The sequence below is a fragment of the Eurosta solidaginis genome, chromosome 2 (assembly GCF_040869045.1).
Source record: "Eurosta solidaginis isolate ZX-2024a chromosome 2, ASM4086904v1, whole genome shotgun sequence".
Taxonomy (NCBI): Eukaryota; Metazoa; Arthropoda; class Insecta; order Diptera; family Tephritidae; genus Eurosta; species Eurosta solidaginis.
In genome coordinates, this window is record NC_090320.1 from 65,284,430 (window position 1) to 65,306,804 (window position 22,375).

General features: G+C 38.3%; 1 protein-coding gene across 1 annotated transcript in view; it reads left to right on the plus strand.

Moving 5' to 3' along the window:
• Positions 1-381: 381 nt before the first annotated feature.
• Positions 382-22,375, plus strand: part of LOC137241523 (uncharacterized) — a 47,435-nt gene continuing 25,441 nt past the window's right edge. Inside the window, exon 1 of the mRNA XM_067769118.1 lies at positions 382-460. The gene's annotated coding sequence lies outside the window, so the exon portion shown is untranslated. The remainder of the gene's footprint in view (positions 461-22,375) is intronic.

The window sequence follows — 22,375 nt, forward strand, 5'->3', positions numbered from 1 at the left end:
GAACAAATTATAAAAGGTTTAACCAAAGCAAATAGGCCTTTTTGTTTACTAATAGTTTCGCTTTATGACTAACAGAGCCATTGTTAACGTGCGAATCGCTGAACTGTCGATTAGATAACTGAAATATTCAGTTTGGCAAAATGTTCTTTATTTATAACTCTACTGTGGCAGTAGTACTTCACTGTTACAATACTCACGTACTTCACTAATAGCGTGTTAAAATCAAACTGATTTATTATTCCTCATGTTGCGCTACCCTTATTCTCTATGTTGCCTAGTTCGCATATTTCTCGTAGGATCGGCGCGCCATAACCCAATTGTGCCAGACTTGCTTCACACATATTTTTACTCTCCACCGTTGAGTCGTTGGCGAGACAACAACGAATAAACACTGCGCACGGCTGTCGCATAAATGTTAAGATTTCCTGTGAAAAATATTACAATTGGAAAAACGCAACTGGTAAGACGGTCTTTCCATAATTTACTCATCGTCCAAACATTTATAAGTTTGATATTTTAACTACTAGGATGTGTAATAGGTAATAACTTAACAAATCAATGTGAGTTGGAGAAATTCCATTCTGGACTCTCTTTTTTTCTTATACACAAAAAAAAAAACTTAACTTCTGCTCTGATTTTTTAAGCGAGTATTCACCAATATATTTGCAATGATGAATATAGGGACTTGGAAATAATTCCCAAGCCCCTATATTCTTTCTGTACCAAAAAATTAATATTCTGCATGTTGCAACATAAGCTTAAATTTTCTGCTAGGATCCTCATGGTCTCGTTCTCACAAATCCACTTACATGTAAATTTTTGCCGACCACTGGTATAGACTTTGCACGAACAGCCTTCTAGAACAGTTGCTTCCCTGCGGAGCACTATATAGAATTTAAAAGACTTGGATCATATGTTCCATTATCGTCGACCCATATATCTTGGAATGAGTTAACGACTTAATCATATTTATACTCAGCTGAGCAGAGCTCACAGAGTATATTAATTTTGTTCGCATAACAATATCCCGTAACTGCATAAACTAATCGAGATAGATATAGACTTCTATATATCAAAATGATCTGGACGAAAAAAGAAATTCATTTAGCCATGTCCGTCCGTCCGTCTGTCCGTAAACACGATAACTTGAGTAAATTTTGAGGTATCTTAATGAAATTTGGTACGTAAGTTCCTGGGCACTCATCTCAGATCTCTATTTAAAATGAACGAAATCGGACTAAAACCACGCCCACTTTTTCGATCTCGAAAATTTCGAAAAAAAGGAAAAAGTGCTATAATTCATTACCAAAGACGGCTAAAACGATGAAACTTGGTAGGTGGGTAGAAAATTAGTAAATATTGAACAACGGGTGTGGCACCGCTCACTTTTAAAATAAGGTAATTTAAAAGTTTTACAAGCTGTAATTTGGCAACCGTTGAAGGTATCATGATGAAAGTTGGCAAGAACGTTACTCGTATTAATATATGTGTTCTAAATAAAAACTACAAAATCGGATGACGGACAGGCCCACTTTTAAAAAATAAATTCTAAAAGTAAAATTTTATCAAAAAATTGAATAATTTTACAGTATATAAATAAATTATGTCAACATGCAACTCCAGTAATGATATGGTGCAACAAAATACAAAAATAAAAGAAAATTTTAAAATGGGCGTGGCTCCGCCCTTTTTCATTTAATTCGCCTAGAATACTTTTAATGCCATAAGTCGAACAAAAATTTACCAATCCTTGTGAAATTTGGCAAGGGCATAGCTTCTATGACGATAACTGTTTTCTGTGAAAATGGGCGAAATCGGTTTGCAGCCACGTCCAGTTTTTATACACAGTCGGCCGTCTGTCCTTCCGCTCGGCCGGTAACACGATAACTTGAGCAAAAATCGACATATCTTTACTAAACTTAGTTCACGTACTTATCTGAACTCACTTTATCTTGGTATAAAGAATGGCCGAAATCCATGACACGCCCACTTTTTCGATATCGAAATTTTCGAAAGATGAAAAAAATGCCATAATTACATACCCAATACGAAAAACGGATGAAACATGGTGATTTGATAGGTTTTTGGACGCAAAATATAAGTTTAAGAAACACTTTGTAAATTGGGTGTCACACCTACCATATTACTTAGAAGAACAAATTTCTGCTGGGCGAAATCAAAAGCCCTTGGAGTCACGGCAGGAATACTGTTCGTGATATTCCATATATAAATAAATTAGCGGTACCCGACAAATGATGATCTGGGTCACCCTGGTCCACATTTTGGTCGATATCTCGTAAACGCCTTCACATATACAACTAAGGGCCACTCCATTTAAAAACCCTCATTAATACCTTTAATTTGATACCCATTTCGTACAAACACATTCTAGAGTCACCCCTTGTCCACCTTTATGGCGATATCTCGAAAAGGCGTCCACCCAAGAACTAAGGCCCAATCCCTTTTAAAATACTCATTAACACCTTTCATTGATACCCATATCGTACAAACACATTCTAGAGTCACCCCTGGTCCGCCTTTGTGGTGTTATCTCGAAAAGGCGTCCACCTATAGAACCAAGGCCCAATCCCTTTTAAAATACTCATTAACACCTTTCATTGATACTCATATCGTACAAACACATTCTAGAGTCACCCCTGGTCCACCTTTATGGCGATATCTCGAAAAGGCGTCCACTTATAGAACTAGGGCCCACTCCCTTTTAAAATACTCTTCAATACCTTCCATTTGATAGCCATATTATACAAACACATTCCAAGGTTACCCTAGGTTCATTTTCCTACATGGTGATTTTCCCTTATTTCTCTAAAGCGCTCAGTTGAGCATGTAATGTTCGGTTACACCCGAACTTAGCCTTTCTTACTTGTTTTACTTAGATGTATTTAACAAGCCTTTGCAAGTTTTAATATTGCTTTTAAAATGTCCATTGGTCCTATCGTTCCCTTTCAGGGTGCAACTAGTATTTCATAGGACATGCTCAAACAAAAGCGAACAGCTCAACGCATACAAAGAGATCAAATCTGGCATTAGTCGCATACTTCTTTGCGACTCATCCCAAATTCAACCTATCGCTGAAAAATATGAGTCATATCACTGCAGATTTATTTTGCTTAGAAAGGAAAGGACCTAAGAACCTTGATATCTCGCAATAAACCCGGCTGGTCCACAGCAAGTGCGCCGTTGATCTCAAATTCCTTAATTTTTCTCAGGAGATAACCCACTGGCGGTCGTACGGAGCTGTTTGCCTCGCGTAAGCCCACTTCCTGGCCTTCTGATCAGCAAATTCATTACCTTCAATATTGTTGTGGACAGGTACCTAGAAAATGGAGGCATTGAGATGGCTTATGGACGACAGCGAGGACCGACACCTCCGCAAGATATCCGACTTTAATATATTGAATTCTAATGAATTTAATGTGGCCTGGTTGTCGATTAAGTTCGTTACATTAGTGTCTGGGATCGGACTATCCTGGAGCAGTCTGGCTACTCATTCTATAGCAAAGACATCCGCCTAGAAGATACGCATGAATCAGGAAGTCGGTTAGATTCATTTGCCTGCAGATGTTTTGAACACATTTTAGCTGCAGTTCCTTTTTCTATTTTCGAGTTGTTTATGTACTTTTTAATGACCCTACCACTATCTATTATCTTATGTTCAGCACTTGGAAATCAAAAAGCGCCGTGATATGGTCGTTGTGTGATGTTCACATTTGAATCCGTTTAAACATCCTAATATTGACTTTGGTTGTATTTCAGATACCGTAGAGCCCGTTTCGCGATCAATTCCTCCACGAACATTTGTAAAGAGCGCAAGTGGGAAACTACGTTTAACCTTTCCTGAGATGCGCTGCTCACTGCGGCTGATATTCCCAAGCCTTTGTTGATTGCTTTTTTTATCTAGCGCCCTCCACCAGACAAGTAGCTGTTGCTAACACCTATGGAAGTCTAAGTTAGGGTGAAACCGAATATTATATAACCAGCTTTGTGCTTTCAGTTATATATTAGAGATGCAGATGGACTTCATGTAAAAATTCACTTTGCCACATTTCACTTTTTGTAGTTTTTTGAAATATCTTTAATTCCTGATCAATCGATTCAGAAATTGCGAAAATTGTTTTGTGTTTTTCGTTAGTTTCCTCAAAAACTTGGAAATCATCTTTTTCTGGCAGGTTTTTGACTATTTCTTCCTTGAAATTTGGAGCTTTAATAACATTGGCTTTTCAACTTCTAAGTTACAAACCAAAATAAATCTGTTCATGGTTATTATGTTCCCTGCTGGGCTCTATTGGTAATGATTTTATGTGCATAGATATATGTGTTGTATGCGTTAAATGTGTGTGTAGCACTGCTCATAAAATAATCGCAAAACTTAGGCAATCAAATAGTAAATTGAGTTTTTAAAATGTATTCTGTGATTTATAAAAATAAATATTAGCTTATTAATATATGCAACTAGCCATAAATAAAACTGGGACACATTTTTTTTAAATAGAATTACGACTCAGAATCAACTTAAGCCGATATTATTGACTCGATAAGAATGAGACCTGCTAATTCGGTGTACATTGAAAGAAATGGTGCTAGTAAAATCAACAAATCGGTTCTGTTGTTCTTGACTTAACGGAGATTTGGTAAAATTGATCGAGTTATGGTTAATTCGACCGAGTTCTTTGCCAAACGAACAAATTATTTTCTCATTTCAACAGAAGAGAAATTGTCGCTCTTAAGTTAACAAAATTCTGTAAAACTTACAGATTCCTGGTCAATCTAACTGATTTTTCTGTTAACACAACTGATCTCACTAGTCATTTCAACAGCGATCAACAGTCAATACATGAGCAAATTTCAAAGAGAATTTTACGCTCACTGCGCTCTCTACTTTGTACTTATGACGATGGTGCCACTTGTTTTAAAAAAATACCAAAAGAAGAAGGCCACCAAATTGAAAAAACACACAAAATGGGAAAACAACAAAAAACTAGTTTTTCAGTTATCAACACAAAACAAAAAACCCTTTTATGAATTTACTGTGCAAAAAATTGTGAGATATCGGGACACCTATTTATCAGGTACAATTTTGCAACTTCTCCTCCAAGCGAAATGCGAAATTGCGCCCTGTTGTTGCAAAAGTTTTGTTTGAACGAATAGGATTTTTCCAATGTTAGTAACATTTTGTTCAAGTTTTTACGAATTTTCACTCACGCGATCGAATTTAATAAAATAATAAAAAACATCCTTTTTTAATGTTGATGTTTCCGACAACATAAAAGTTTGAGTTGTTTTGGAATCGTTTCAACTTAAAATGTTACGAAAATTAAACTTGCCGAATTACATGTAAAGTTACTCCAGTGGTGAATTACCTTCTAGCGATTTGATTCTTTACTTTTCTATAATTTAAAAGTTCTCTATTTAAAATGTTATGTCAAACATTTATACTACAAGTTTTGTTCGAAACAATCACGTGTGACAACTCTACATGCGAGAGAAGAAATTGAGAATGAGTTGAGCTGCAACTGAAACAATTGAGAATCAGTTTTGTGACAACTATTTGTAAAGCGAAGTTCAAAACTATAAATTTAATAAATAATAATTTATAAAATTTGGTGAAAGTGTGTTTAATAAAACAAAATAATAAAGTGTATAATGTTTAATGTGTGCCAGCATATTTGATGTAAGCCCAATTGACGTTCGGTTAGTAAGTGCCACCGTGGTGTGATGGTAGCGTGCTCCGCATGCCACACCGTATGCGCTGGGTTCGAACCCCTGGCAAAGCAACATCAAAATTTTAGAAATAAGATCTTTCAATTAGAAGAAAATTTTTTCTAAGCGGGGTCGCCCCTCGGCAGTGTTTGACAAGCGCTCCGAGTGTATTTCTGCCATGAAAAGCTCTCAGTGAAAACTCATTTGCCTTGTAGGGAAAATCAAGAGGAGCACGACGCAAATTGGAAGAGAAGCTCGGCCTTAGATCTCTTTGGAGGTTATCGCGCCTTACATTTATTTATTTATTTATGTATATGGCAACATAGGTACTTTCGTACAAAGCTGTCGCAACAACTTTATTGTTTATTTGACTACTAAAACGGTCAATTAAGAATCAGCGATTTATGCGCAGTTGATTCAACATCTTGTTGCGATGGATAAAAATTAACAGAAATTTCGGTTGAATTGACCCGTATTTCGGTTGATTTTACCAGTCTTTTTCTTTCAGTGTAGTATTTTGTAGTTTAACTTATTACAATTTATTTTCTTTGAAATAGCCACCTAATTGTTGATGTGTCTTAATACTTTAGCGAAATCATCTTATGCATTTTTTAGCAGAAATATGAGTACAGCGAAACTAGTCAAACATCAAAAATAAAGAATTTCTCAATCTAATACTCTATACCTTTTACGCCCAGATGTTCTTTAATCTCCTTACTCACTAGAAACTGCATAGTGAGCATTCCCGGCAACATACATCAGAGTGCTATTGCATGGTAAGGTGGGTATGATATTTTTCACCGGACCTGGGACTAGAGATCTCCTTAGCCTTGCGGACCATTGTAGCGTATATCAATCGGAAATGTTAGTAACACGGGGTGTTTTAAATCATTTATCACCTGCGCCTAAAGACGGAAAAAGGGTTATTGTTTTCCTGGACAGCCAGGTCACGCTAAAGGCTTTGAAACTATGTGCCGACAACACAAAGTCGATCTCTAAATTAGGTAGATCTCGCAATGAGATGAGCCAGTACTTCAGTACCGCTCTTAAAATAAAAGCTGCACACAGGGATATCGACGGCAACTGTTGAGCACATGCACTATCCAGGAGGGGTACGGCCACTAACATCCTTCCCTAAATAGATTTAGTGGGTACACCTATGGCCTCCTTTGAATTCTGTGCGAGCACTAACACTGTAAGCACGAGAAATTTGCATTGGTCAGTGCTTCCTGCAAGCTAGTCATCAAGGTTGATTTGGCCTTCTTATACCGCATTCACAATATCTTGACTTCAGGGTCAGTCAGCGATATCGTCCTTGGAGAGGGTTATCACTGATCACTATTTTAAATGTGTTCACACCGCTAGAATGGGCATCGAATCTTACATTTACTGCCACAGCTACAGATGCACTGAGGAGTAGATAAGCGTGCAAAATTTGTTGTGCCACTGTCCAGCACGAAGTAGGAGGAGTTTGACTGCTGTGTGGTTTTGAAGCTCGAAATAAGGGCGATAGTTAAATTTGTTGACCAGATTTTCACAACGCGCAAATCTTGGAAAAAACCTGCGAAGAAAGAATCGACAGACATGACCTCTTCGTCGATTTTAAAGTCGCCTTCGACAGCATGAAGAGGAGCTGCCTATATGCCGCTATGTCTGAATTTGGAAGGACCTCTCCGAGCCGTTCGAAACTAAAAGAGGTTTCAGACAGGGTGAACCCTATCGTGCAATTTCTTTAATTTGAGAAAATTATACTAGCTGCAGAACTTAACCGCTCTGGAATAATATTCTATAAAAGCGTGCAATTACTGGCGTATGCTGATGAGATTGATATCATCGGCCTAAACACCCGCGTCATCAGTTCTGCTTACTCCAAACTGGAAAAAGGAGCGGTAAAGATGGGTTTGATGGTGAATGAGTACAAAACGAAGTACCTGCTGTCATCGAGAAAAGAGTCTGCGCATATGCGCCTTGGCAACCACGCTACTGTTGGCAGCCATAATTTCGAAATAGTAAAAGACTTCGTTTATTTGGGAACCAGCACCAACACTAGCAACAACATCAGCTCTGAAATCCAGCAAAGAATCACTCTTACCAACAAATGCAACTTTGGACTAGGTAGGCAATTGAAAAGTAAAGTCCTCTATCGGCAAACGAAAATCATACTCTACAAGTCACTTATCGTACCTGTCCTGCTATATGGTGCAGAAGCATGGACCATGACAACAGCAGATGAAGCAGCTCTGGGAGTGCGGAGAGAAAAGTTCTTCGAAAAATTTATGGACCTCTACGCGTTGGCGATGGCGAGTGCCGAAGAAGATTTTACCATGAGCTGTACGAGCTATAGGCAGAATCAACATAGTCCAGCCAATTAAAGCGCAGCGGCTGCGCTAGCTAGGCCATGCTATGCGAATGAAAGATGACGCTCCGGCCAAGAAAATATTTCTATCGGAACCTGCCTATGGAAGCAGAGGTAGAGGGCGGCCCCCACTCCGTTGGAAGGACCAGGTGGAAAATGATTTAAACTCCCTTGGTGTGAACAATTGACGCCGGTTGGCAGAGAGAAGGAGCGACTGGCGCGCCTCGTTGGACGGCCATAACCAGGAGCGGATTAAAGGAGGGGCTAGCAGGGGATACAGCCCCGGGCCCCAGCATCGGGAGGGACCCGCGAGCTCGCATAAATTATATTATATTACGTATTTGCGTACACGATCAACTAAGTTAGATGAACGATTGTCCGCATTGATGAGATAAAGCATTGAAGTTGATTTACTTCGGTCGATTGATTTTGCTGATTTGATAAGTGACTTTGCCAGAGCAAAATCAATAAAAAAATATTTTTAATTGTATAATAATTTATAGTTTTTAATATATAAGTACGAAAGAAAAAATATTTGCGAGAATATATAATAAAAATAATTATAACAGTTTTTATTTATTTCAAAAAAAAAAAACAAGTAAAGGTGTCTAAGTTCCGGTGTAACCGAACATTATATACTCAGCGTGAGCTTCAATTGTACATTTCATTTCAGATAAATTACTTTTCTACATAACACGTGGCACCACCCGTTTAAAAAAAATGTTTCCCCATTTCCTCTTAAAATAAATCTTGATAAGTGAAATATCATTGATTCAAAACAATTTTTTGCTAAGTTATAACTTATTATTCTAGTCTACGACCCTTTTAAACTTATTTTATATCTAAGTTGCCGTGGTCTTTTACCGATCCCGTCCATTTTTACTAGAAATATTTTCCGCTATAAGGAAAATGTGTGTACCCAACTTTATTATGATCCTTTAATTTTTCTTCGAGTTATGACTCCCAAAACATAGAAAATTGCTTAGTCATAAAAGGGGTGGTGCCACGCCCATTTTCAAAAATTTTAGTGTTTTCCAATTTAATGTTATTATTCAATTTAGAAAGTAAAACTCTATTGACACAAAGCTCTTTTTCGCTAAGATATAGATTATTATTTTCGTCTACGACCCTTTCAAAAATCTTTTATATAAAAGTGGGCGTGGTCTTTAACCGATCTCGTGCATTTTTCCTGGAAATATGTCCTACCATAGGGAAAATTTGTGTACGAAATTTTATTACGATCCGTTAATTTTTCTTCGAGTTATGGCTCCCGAAACATAGAAAATTGCTTAGTCATAAAAGGGGCGGTGCCACTCCCATTTTTTTAAATTTGCAGTTTTTCCTATTTATTATTATAAATCCACTTCGGAAATGAAATACCATTGATATAAAGCTCTTTTTTGCAAAGATATAACTTATTTTATTCGTCCACGACCCTTTTTAAAATCTTTTATATAAAAGTGGGCGTGGTCTTTATCCGATCTCGTTCATTTTCCCTAGAAATATTTCCTGCTATAGGGAAAATTTGTGGACCCAAGTTTATTACGATCCGTTAATTATTCTTCGAGTTATGGCTCCCGAAACATAGAAAATTGCTTAGTCATAAAAGGGGCGGTGCCACGCCCATTTTTTTAAATTTGCAGTTTTTCCTATTTATTGTTATAAATCCACTTGGGAAATGAAATACCATTGATATAAAGCTCTTTTTTGCAAAGATATAGCTTATTTTATTCGTCCACGACCCTTTTTAAAATATTTTATATAAAAGTGGGCGTGGTACTTAACCGATTTCGTTCATTTTTCCTCAAATCATTCCTTATAGTAAAGGCAACCTCTCTGCCGAATTTTGTTACGATAGTTTTAACGATTTTTGATTTATGATTAATAATATTTTTAAGATTAATTTTATGATAAGGGGGCGGGGTCACTCCCATTTTGAAAAATGTTTTCAAATTTTTATCAAGAGTCTCAATATCAGTCCACATGCCAAATTTGATCATACTAGGTGTATTATTTACTAAATTATCAGGTTTTTTGTGTTTTCCAAAATTTTATATATATAAAAAGTGGGCGTGGCTATCATCCGATTTCGATCATTTTCAATACCAATCTATTCTGGGTCCAGGTAAGCTAGTGTACCAAATTTGGTGAAGATATCTCAATATTTACTCAAGTTATCGGACTAACGGACGGACGGAGGGACGGACGGACATGGCTCAATAAATTTTTTTTTTTCGATGCTGATAATTTTGATATATGGAAGTCTATTTCTATCTCGATTCCTTTATACCTGTACAACCAACCGTTATCCATCAAAGTTTATATACTCTGTGCGCAAAGTACGCTGAGTATAAAAAGATTATATTTTACCCCCTTAAGTGGGCCCCATATTCATTTTAGTCCCGGGCCTCGTAAATCTTTAATCCGTCCCTGGCCATAACCGTTTAAACGGTTAAGCGATTAAGTAAGTTAAATTTGTTGACCAATTATTACCTACCGCTTAAGGCATAACAGTGGTGGCCTAAGTTTGGGGCTGTGAATGCTACTGCTTTGTCCAGTTCTTTTAACATAGCCTAGCAGAACTAGCCCGCTCTCGCAGTTCTGACGTCTGGGTATCTCTTTAGCCAGTCTCGCTTTCGCTTAATCTTGTTACAATAATATCTACATCTATTTCTCTTTACGGTATTGTTGTGTCAGTATTTGACGTCGAAGCATCATACATTTTAGAACTGATATTTAAAAATGGTGTTAATTTGAATAATTCATATTTACGTTTAGCACTTTTTTATAATAGCGCATCTATTAAAGTTTTTCTGATTTGTATTAACACTTTGATTTTTATGAATCTCATTTGATTATAACGTTAAGATTGAACTGATTGTTAACTGCGATCATGAGATTTTAATTATAGCCCACTCAGCTGCCGTGTAAATATGTATGAATGTAGATATAATTAAAGCTTCAATTCAATTATTTGTGAAAAGAAAACATGTTATTTACCATAATAAGATTTGTCTATATGTATTTGTGTGCGGTAAAAATGTTACAATTAACATAAATTAATAGCTTCAGTCACCTGTAGGCAGTCAGCAGTCATTACGATTTCTTTTTACATATTTATTTGATGATTGCCGAATTTGATTTTGTAATGTTTTCAATACTCACTTTATCTGGTCATTTACTCATTTAGTGAGTTATTTATTTATGTTGGTAACTAAGCGACGATTTCTAAGCTCAGCTAATGAGTTTTGACATTTTCAATGGCGCACCTTAGGCGGCCACTAATACAGCTTGAAATATTTATGCATTGACAAGCTTGTGCCTTCCTACATTCGTCGTATATATGGCTACGTAAGAGAGTTAGAGAAAAAAAAACAACGGAAAGTGATATTCAACGGATAAACATGACCAGCTTTAGCGGGGGTATTTGGTTTTTAGTAGACTTTCGAATTCTTTTAAATATATTTTGGGTGATCGCTGATCAGTAAAGAAAAATCTTGTAGCTTATTATCAAAAGAAATTCCAGGAAGGCGGTATTATGCCATAAAACATACGAAAGGTCCAGAAAGATTTTTACCTTGCAGAGTTTTCTGAAGCTGTTGTTGTTGTTGTATTAACGATAAAGAAACTCCGCGAAGGTAAGAAAGGAGCATAAAGTTACTAGCCCGACCATCTCTGGAACGTTTCATATGACAACATTAAACCTTCTAGGCCATACGCCCCCCCCCCCCCCCCCCCACCCCAACCTCTACTGCCACGAGGGACTTGGGGTCGGCAGAGCCTCGCTTGCTAAACATGTGTATGGTACATTCATATTTGTAACAGAATTTCCCTCGCGTAGGTGAGGTTGAAAATTAGGTTGCGGCAGTTTTGAAGCTCTGAAGCTTTCTATTGAGGTTATCAACCTTTTGAATCCCTTTCAAAAGCTGTCGTTAACAATTTCGACTTTTTATAAATGTTTGGAAAATCCCGAAATAACTATTGGATAAGTCGTCGCATAGCACTAAATATGTAAGAAAGTACAGAGGAAAAACTCCACCACCAATAGACATTTTCACTTTTTCGGTTCATTTTATACCCTGCAGCCAAAAGCCAAAGTAGTCAGCAAACATTCCAGTTAATTGACTAGAATTTTGTGGGGTTATTCATACTAGTCAGCTTTAGAATAGTTCAATGACTAAAATTTTGGGTTTATTCATACTATTTAATATTTGAATAATTTATTCGACTAGAATTTCATCTGTCGGACTCGAGGAAATGGGCGAGTGCTTTCGTAGCCAATTTGCAATGCATACTTCAGTTGACAATGCTACATATCGTCCAAATCAACTGGCACATAAATACAAGCATGACGATTCGCACCTCACCGTTACCTCAACAGAGGTTAAAGAAACCATTGAAAAGTACAATAGTCCCAGACGGAAAACTATGCCGATGCCAAAACACCTTGTCCATGAAGGCATCAGCAGCCTATCAAATGTTCTCTACTAGTCGTTAAAAGCCTTTGCGATTCCAGAATAACGGAGAATGGCAAGGACAAACCCGCTACCAAAGACCGGAAACCCAGCCAGTATCTACCGATTTTATCCCTTTAGTCAGTAACGAAAACGTTTAAAACCGGTATGATTCCCTCATTTAAACGAAATTTTTCGGTTATCCCGCCATCGGCATGACTTCCGTGAAGTGCATATCACTACCACCGTTCTGAACTCCATTAAAACTCATCATAGGACGGTACTAGTGCAGCTTGGCCTATTTTGACACAGTCAAGCACGACATGCTCGTTCTGCCCCCAGCGGGTTAAGGGGTCAGAATATACCCGCGGTCGTAAGAGGCGACTAAAATACCAGAATCAAGGGGCTGTGTAGCGCAACCCTTCAGGTTGCCAGCGCAATATATAGCTTCTCCAAACCCAATTGTCAACCTCACCTATCCGCGGCGAATCCTGTTTCACAACAGACCAGGCTCTGACGACCCCAAGCTCCTCATGGAATTTGGGGGTGGAGAGGGAGGGAGGGATGGCCTGAAGGTTTGATGTGGCCACATAAATCGTTCCCGAGATGGTCGGGCTAGCACCTTAATGGTGCTGTTTTACCGGAGCGTACCGGATCTGTATCCGGCAAAGGACCATCACATCGATAACACTCCTCAAAGCCTTCGGGGAGCAAACTTATCGCCACAACGACAACAATATGCTCGTTCCTTCTCCGTTAGATAGAGGCACTGCGACCATTGATCTATTGTGCCCTCACCTCCTTCACAGCACCTCATCCAAGCCGAATTACTTGATGAACCCTAGCAGTTCTCTAGGCTTGTGGGATTTAATGTGGGAATGTTCTGGCTATGGTGAGCCCATAAACTTAGCCCTGCGTCTTAAGGTTGCGTCACATTCTAGGAGGATATGGACCGCCGGCTGCCAACCCTCTCGTTTTTGTTAGGAGACTTCGAGTCTTATGGCGGGTCTCCGTGTTTCGGACGGTAATCTTCGGATCTATAGGCGTAATCGTTCAAATTTCAATATTTAGCGGCTGCCGCGGTGTGGTGGTAGCGTGCTCCGACTACCACACCGAAGAACCTGGGTTCAAGAAACAGTAATTTTGCAAGCGCTTGGATTGTATTTCTGCCATGCGAGCAACTGGAATGGAGAAGATAAAACTACCGCTCTATTCGTTGCATTGAACGGGCATGTTGCTGAAACTTGGCAGACCATTCCAGACGGAAAACGGAGCAATTATGAAGCATTGATGGCCGCTGTCTGATGAAGTTACGAAAGCAAGCACAGAAAGCAGTTATACCAAATAGAGTTACAGAACCGCTTCTGAAAAGTTATTGAGACCCTGCGGGAGTTTGTGTCGGATATCTAAAGACTGGCACATATGGCAAATGCGAACGTACCCTCTAAATACACCGAGAGGGTAAAAACTGAGAGATTTAAGCTGAAATTATATCACATGCACTGACCCAGTAAACAGCCTTGTTTTTGGGTAAGTCAGCATTCATAGCACGCCATGGTGTACTCGAAAAGCCAGACTCCGTGGACACAATATTGAAAGCACTAAAAATGCAATACTTCAAGCGCGTGAAGCCGGGTCACATTGCATATCAATGCAGCAGGGGTGGACTTAAACACAAAGCTGAAGGGGTTGAGTTACAGCAAGCAGATGCAAGGAGCAAGAACTTGCTCCACCTTTTGAATGTCCCGTTATATCTGGATGGAAAGGAGCAGATGCTGACTCTTGATACGACGCATGATTTGGTCAACAGCTGAGTAAACCTTTTTACATGGGACAAGATTGCATGCAGTCGATAGTGATTATTAATCTAGGGAGAATTGACATGTGAAGTCGTAATTGGGAAGGTTACGTTTCTATACAATTTCACAGTGGCAGTAGTGGTGCCCACCGCTGGTCATATACATAGAAGACAACAGTGAATATGAGATGAAGATATATGAGAGAAGCTAATAAGCAATTAATCGAGAAGGCAGTTCGCGCAAAAAATCTAGACCCTAAGAGAAAAAGGCGAACGAAGCAACTGCGAGTATTTAAGCAGCGCAGTCAGGGAAAGATTCAACCAGCTCGATTACAACACGTTATAGGTGAAGTACGCGAAGGCATTGTGAAGATAGTGGTGCTGTAAATAAAGCACATTTTATATACATACATCACATTTGAGTTCTTTTATTCGACAGTTCAATGATTTGAACGATACAGAAGGTGCAGAGTCCAATTTTAAGGAACATCTAAATCTGGTAAACGTGCTAAGTTTTTCTCTAAGTTTGCCCATCAAGAAGCCGTAACCCAACATTCGGTTGGAGGTTATACCTTCGTATGTACATTGCATAACGAAACATATATATAAATGGGTGCATACAATAGCTGTCAAATTTGACAATTTTATCGCTCTCAAAACAACAACACAAAAAAACCAGCAAATAAAACTTGAATTAAACGAGCTTAAATATGCAATTTGCACAAATTTCAACAATCAGCACAAAACATTACGGCGACAGCAAAAAATAACTTGTCAATTCTCAATGTTGTTGTTTTGTTTGCTTTTGATTGAAAAAAAAGTCAGAAGCCATGCAAATGTGCTAATTCGTGTTGACTTAACGGCTGCAATAAGTGAAATCATTGTCCGCTATATTGGTGTACAACCACATTATCGTTGAGGCACACTTACTACAGTTGCACGCCACACCCAAGCCGAAGAGGTAGGCGCTTACATTGCACGAGTATGAGTTCATGTCCAACTCATTGAGTGCGGCACGAAATGTTGAAAGCACGTCCGCATGCAAAAAAAAAAAACATTAAATAAGCCGCATTCGTGTTATAGCAACCGTATGTGCCTGCTGCTAAACTTGGCTCGATCATGAAGAAGGGCGAGAATTCTTATACCTAGCAGTGCTGATACACAATGTAATACTACGTCGGGAACACCGTGTAGGTTTGTTGTCAAATAAAGAAATAGACATCTTATTTTTCTTCTTTTGATAGGTGCCCAACCACATAGAGCCCAGGCCATCATTAGCATGAGCCAGCCACTGCATGCTCCAGAGAAAGGAACTCATTAAAGAAATCGCACCATAGTCTAAAATCTGGTATAATATCGCAAGGTTTGAAGGGGACCTTCCCGCGGAAGCAAGACCAACTATAGTGCTCAAACCAATTTGATTTAATAGCAGACGCGTACAGGATAGACATCTCGATTTCACGTTGTCAAAGTTAACCTTACATTAATCATGAGGCAAATCATATAACCAACGAAACTCTTTCTGATATCCGATGCAACGGGAAGTGATTCAGCGGCCCCGTGCAAGTGCTAACATTTGGTGCGGTGTTATAGCCGCTATCACAAGTAAACGAAGTGACCCTAGATGCATCCGAGAGAAAAGTTTGCCAGATGATTCATGAGTCTTCCATCGGACTGTGGCAAGCGTGGCATTAGCATGGACACATGGAGAATTTCGGTGTTGCCAGTTCCGAGCTTAAAAAGTCATCCTGCCGCGCCAAAATCACAATGATAAGGTGTCCACTTCTAGGGCTACATAGTATTCACAGCAATCAGCCAGCTAACTATTCGGAAAGGCCATGATGTGGATCAACCTCAGTGCCTACGGTGAAAAAACTTGAGACTTAGAGGCAAAAGAGATATATCGCTGGAACTGCGGCCCACTAGCTACTAAGACGAACGCAGTAACGAACCAGCATCTGATGTTTGCTTAAAAGTGGTATTCTGTTGAGAGGGAAATATTCAGAATCATTATCAAATTTATGAGGGACCAACCGAATAAATCGCCTTTATGGTGTTATAAAAGTTATAAAGTGCAATGACATTGCAAAACCCCAATGAAAAAAGTAAAGTTGTGCATCCCGATATGAGTAAAGTTGCAATACGCCCACTGCATCCGTAATATACCGACTAAGCATTGAAAGAACTCAACGTATCTATGCCCACATATAGAGCTGCCTCTAAGCTCTGCTACAACTACCAAATAAAAAGTGGATGACACAATGTGTGTTCGGTATGCGGAAGATGTGCTGAGCTGCTGGTAATGTTTCTCTGTGCTTCAAAAAGGGGAACAAGATATACGGGACTCACAACACAGCAGAATTCAATCTTGAATATTGTGAAAAACGATACGAAAACGGAGACCAAAGAGGTAGAGGACGGCACTAACTTTAATCGTTTGCCTGTGCAAAGTTAAATGCTTCCTAAACGCTTCATCATAATAAGGACGCTTCGAGCGAGCTGAACCTGACGTTAAAGCAAACGTCGTCAGATATGGAGTTTGTCCAGGAACCCCAGCACTTTTTGAAAGTAAACATATTCAGACTCAATAAGTAACCTTACCAATCTGGATTCAGGGTGCCAATTCGAAAATGCCCTTTCTCAGTATTTGTTTAGAAACGCGAGCAACACTTTGACGTTAATGAAAAAAAAAAATCTGAGACGGGGCCTTGTTCAACCGCATTCTAGGATGGGACGTATTTGAAAAATATTTGGAGATATTGTGCTTTGGAACTGGCAGCCGAGAAGAAGTTGTATTCCACTCAACCCTCGATATGTTATCTAATTTTTGCACCGAAGATCTATCGCGGGTGAGTTGTAGGCATAGTAGAAATGAGGGACGAGCTTTATTGGTAGGTGGCTTAATCACTCGTCTTTGGTTATGCAGATTATGTCCAAATTCAAGTACACAAGGTTGTATTCTACCAATAAAGAAGGATTTTTCTCTCTATAACTTAAACTCTGACAATCAGTTGAATGCAAAAAAGCGGGACATCTGAAAGAAATCCTTTTTTTACAAAACCGGAGTAGTGGCAGCTCTTTTTCTACAAAGCTAACTACTGTGTATATCATGTCCCCATTAAGTCACACTAATTTAATCGCTCTTACTTGTCTTCGTTTTGAAGTGGTAATCTTGAGGCACAGCTGCCACATTTTCATCGCTGACATAGCTTTGGCCACGATGCCAAAGACAACGAGTTGCATGTCCATGCCAAGACATTTAAAGGACATAGCACACAGCCTGCCGTATACCGTCCCACCAATCAAGCGACCGCTCTAGCGGCATGCAACATTTTTACTTATTCAAATGTCACATCGTCAGTCATGTCATGTGATAGTATATATACACAAAGTGCAGCTGTCCTTGCATACACGCTGCCGCTTGCAATGAAATGCATGCGCCTACGCACCAACACCGCCCCGTCAAACCGTATTCGAGTGCAATCATTAAGAAAACGAAAAAAAATTTCGTGTTTCAATTGGTGCATTCTTTGGGTGACTTTTATCGTTGCATTGATTGCGTTTTAAATGCGCTCATAAATCAAATTCAATTTATGTCAACATTTTATGGTCGTTTGTCTGAAGGCGCTATTTGTTGCATTGTACAATTATAACATACATACATACATACAATCAACCTTTATGCGAACGAATAAGCGAACATGTTGCTCAGTTGGCCTGTTGTAATTGTTGTTGTTATTGCGCGGCTACTCGATAAAGTAAAAATTATTGCAGTCAAAAGTTGTAAGTGGTCTCCAGTCAACGATCGTGGAATACATATTACAATCGGCAATCAACAACAACAACAACGAAAAGTAACTTCAAAACTGCATGAAAAGCATTTTTTAAATAGCAGCGGCAATTCAAGCGCCAAAAACGTAATGAATATAACTGACAACACACAAAACAACCATTACCAACTGTCATGACAGTCGCGTTTCACCTGACAGCCACTTTTGGGCCATAATGTAACTAACAAAAGACCAAAGTTTCATGTCGTCGCACGAACTGGCATTACGTGCAGTCTTACAAATGTTCATTTCTTGGCGTGCGTGCTCGCTTGATCGACCGTCGCACAGTATAACGTCCACATATAAGGTGCAATCAAAAGTGGTTAGCGTTCTCAGACATCGCTAAAATTGGTTGCTTCTAGGGAGCTGACGCTGGTTGGGACCACCAAAGGATATTAGGTTTCCCTATACCTGCCTCTTCCAAATATAGCTGCTGATAGGAATACTTTCGGGTCCAGAATGTCTTCATCCATTCGTATAACAAGACCTAGCCAGCGTAGTTTTTTTCGTAAAACACAAACAGCACCTTCTTTTATTCACGCCGTATCACGGGCAGGAAAGAAAACCTTCGAAAGAATTTTTGTATCTGTCCCATCCTTTCTCGACATGGTTCACGATTCCAGACCATGCATGGGGAGGTATGAGGAGAGACGTAGAGATCGTGCTCTTTGTTCGTCGTGGGAGGACTTTACCTTTCTATTGTCTAGCTTTTTCGAGTTTCGGCTTATACCCGTTCAAAGTGGCGTGGTGTTTCAGTCTCGTGAATGTGTATTTTCGTTCTTTATGGTCGTAAGTACTTTCTCGATAAAAGATGAAATGCAAAATTCATATTAGTTCCGCTTTAAGTTTCGTCAGCCTAGTACCAAAAGTTTTGGCGAAAAGTACCTTAATTTCGGTATTATATGTCGTAACCTGCAATCCCTTTGAAAGGCTTTCATATGCATGTACTTTCATATGCATGACCACATGACACCTTCTGGACCATATTGCTCTCCCACTCCCTAGATCCATAAGCCAGAAACTCGGCTGTTAAAGAAACAGGAATCGCCACAGGTAGGTGATCTTTACAATTGGGTTGGAGAAGCTATATATTGCGCTGACAACCCCTTGAAAAACTTTCACTACATAATCCCTTGACTCAACTTGGTATTTTAGTCGGGTTGGTGTCGAAATTCTGTATGTACAAAATTCTAAAAACAAAATTCTGCTTTTATAAAATTCTGCTTTTTAAAATTCTGCTTTCAAAATTCTGTATTAAAATATAATGTTAACAATGTTAAAGAGGTCATGCATTCATAATTCCGGAAGTAGAAACACCGGAAGTCAATATTATGGACGTCAATATTCTGGAAAAAGCCGATCCAACACCGGCTGCGCCATGTACAGTCATTCTGCGTACAACACCTTTCTGTATAGGCGGCCTTCGGCCGCGCTTATAAAAAATAATCCTGGGCTACGCCATGCCAAGTCCGGGTGTGTGGTATAACCGTGGCTACCGCCACGGTAATGTCCTTCTGCGTAGGATACCCTTCTACGTATGACAAAAATCACAAAACTTAAATAAAGCAGAATTTTGCGCATTAAACATGCAGAATTTTGAAAAAGTTGAATTTTAGAAAGCAGAATTTTTTTGCAATTTACAGAATTTTGTCACCCACAATTTTGTAGTACAGAATAATGACACGCTCCCATTTTAGTCGCCTCTAACGACAGGCATACCTGCCTCGGAAATATTCTAAACCTCCAAACCCGCTGGGTGGCGTGTTGATCTTTCTTAGCCACCTGTTTTGCCTAACGCAGTTGAGCTCTCTCCCGCCTTATTCGAGTGTCTATAAAAATACTTTCTCAGTCGGTGTGTCCTTGTCCTTATCAAGAGAGGAAGTTACTTTTTTCCTATAGGTTCGTACAGATGAATAATGTGAAACGAAAATACATTCCCATGCTAAATTTTATCGAGGTATCTTAAAAACTAAGATACTTACATGAGTAACAGGATTCAGATCGTCGTCTTGATCATTTAGATATACTTACTGATGGGTGTGTCTCTTTTTTAGGTAGTTACATCATCGGACGAAAGTTAAGTACTTCTTCATGTTCGCAAATTGTATAACTTGTTTCGGTTCCATGGCTTAGGCGGTAACAATTTTTCGAAGTTCTTAACTTCCTTTTTTTTTTTGAGCGCACTCAATACACTGTATATTATCGTCTGTTGCATTGAACACTACCAGTTGGCGGTCACACCACTGTAGTGCTACATGGCAAAGTGTGTGGTGGTAGCGTGTTTAGGTTGAGAACTTCATCAATTACTTTGTTGTCACAGTCGAGAGTTAAGTTGCGCATGCGCGTTGATATCGCTGTGCGGGTATTTATTTATTGTTCATATACATTGCGGTGATTAGCAAATTTCAATTTTACGAGTGTATTCCATTGGCAAAGTAAACAAGTAAAAAAGGGACTGTCTTCGGCTGTGCCGAAGACTTCATACCTTTCATGAATGGGGCTGAACAATAATTTTATCCCGCTCGTAATCTCCGATTAATCGGATGTATAAGATAAGAAATATATAGGGAACAGATCTACATACCTTAACGATTTTTAAGATAAATATAAAATAAAAAATAGGTAGGTAATCTGTATGAGGATGCAAAGCTTCACGTTTGTTGTGGTCTGCATGTAAAAACTATGACTACGAATCACGTCTTTCAAAAATATATTACGTAAACGTAACTATTTGATGAAATTTGATGAATTTTGAAGCTTCTAGCCGTAAAAAGGGGCAAAAATGACAGTTTATATGAAGTATATAATATATATACCACCGATCTCTATGATTTTTTCAGACAACAATATATGCTATACACGTAAGCATTTGGTGAAATTTGAAGCTTCTAGCTGTTAAAATGGGGAAGAAATTGCACAAAGTTTCTTATCTGAACAATCGGTTGTATGAGATACATACTGTATATACCACCGGTATCTATGATTTTCTCAGACAACAATATATGCTATACACGTAAGCATTTGGTGAAATTTGAACATATCTAAACGATTTTTAAGATAAATATAAAATAAAAAATAGGTAGGTAATCTGTGTGAGGATGCAAAGCTTCACGTTTGTTGTGGTCTGCATGTAAAAACTATGACTACGAATCACGTCTTTCAAAAATATATTACGTAAACGTAACTATTTGATGAAATTTGATGAATTTTGAAGCTTCTAGCCGTAAAAAAGGGGCAAAAATGACAGTTTATATGAAGTATATAATATATATACCACCGATCTCTATGATTTTTTCAGACAACAATATATGCTATACACGTAAGCATTTTGTGAAATTTGAAGCTTATAGCTGTTAAAATGAGGCCGAAATCGCAAAAAAAATATATATATACTATATATATATACTATATATACCATCATATATATATTATATATATCACCGATCTCTATGATTTTTTGAGACAACAATACATACCATATACGTAAGCAATCGGTGAAATTTGAAGCTTATAGCTGTTAAAATGGGGTAGAAATTGCGAAAAGTTTCTTATCTGAACAATCGGTTGTATGAGATATATACTATATATACAACCGATCTCTATGATTTTTTCAGACAACAATATATGCTATATACGTAAGCAATCGGTGAAATTTGAAGCTTATAGCTGTTAAAATGGGGTAGAAATTGCGAAAAGTTTCTTATCTGAACAATCGGTTGTATGAGATATATACTATATATACACACGATCTCAATAATTTTTTCAGACATCAATATATGCTATATACGTAAGCATTTTGTGAAATTTTAAGCTTCTAGCTGTTAAAACGGGGCAGAAATTGCGCAAATTTTCTTATCTGAACAATCTGTTGTATGAGATATATACTATGTATACCACCGATCTCAATGATTTTTTCAGACATCAATATATGCTATACACGTAAGCATTTGGTGAAATTTGAAGCTTATAGCTGTTAAAATGAGGCCGAAATCGCAAAAAAAATATATATATACTATATATATATACTATATATACCATCATATATATATTATATATATCACCGACCTCTATGATTTTTCGACACAACAATACATACTATATACGTAAGCAATCGGTGAAATTTGAAGCTTATAGCTGTTAAAATGGGGTAGAAATTGCGAAAAGTTTCTTATCTGAACAATCGGTTGTATGAGATATATACTATATATACACACGA